This window comes from Cicer arietinum, chromosome 2 (assembly GCF_000331145.2).
Source record: "Cicer arietinum cultivar CDC Frontier isolate Library 1 chromosome 2, Cicar.CDCFrontier_v2.0, whole genome shotgun sequence".
Taxonomy (NCBI): domain Eukaryota; kingdom Viridiplantae; phylum Streptophyta; class Magnoliopsida; order Fabales; family Fabaceae; genus Cicer; species Cicer arietinum.
Window position 1 is genome coordinate 39,712,471 of NC_021161.2, and position 267 is coordinate 39,712,737.

The window sequence follows — 267 nt, forward strand, 5'->3', positions numbered from 1 at the left end:
AAATGAGAATGAAGGACTCACAGAAGCAACGGTTTGATGTGGATGAACTGATGCACAAAACTGGATATTTCATTACAATGATATAATGTGAGCAACAAGAATCAATTTAAAGAACAACTAGAATTTATATTAGGCTAGCTTAATGTTTGGTAGCAACAAGAATCAATTTAAGTTTAAATCATCATGTCTAGAATATGTAAAACATGAGAGAAGACATTGCAAGCATAACAATTCAAATGAAAGGAAAATTAAGCTCTCACCTTAAAA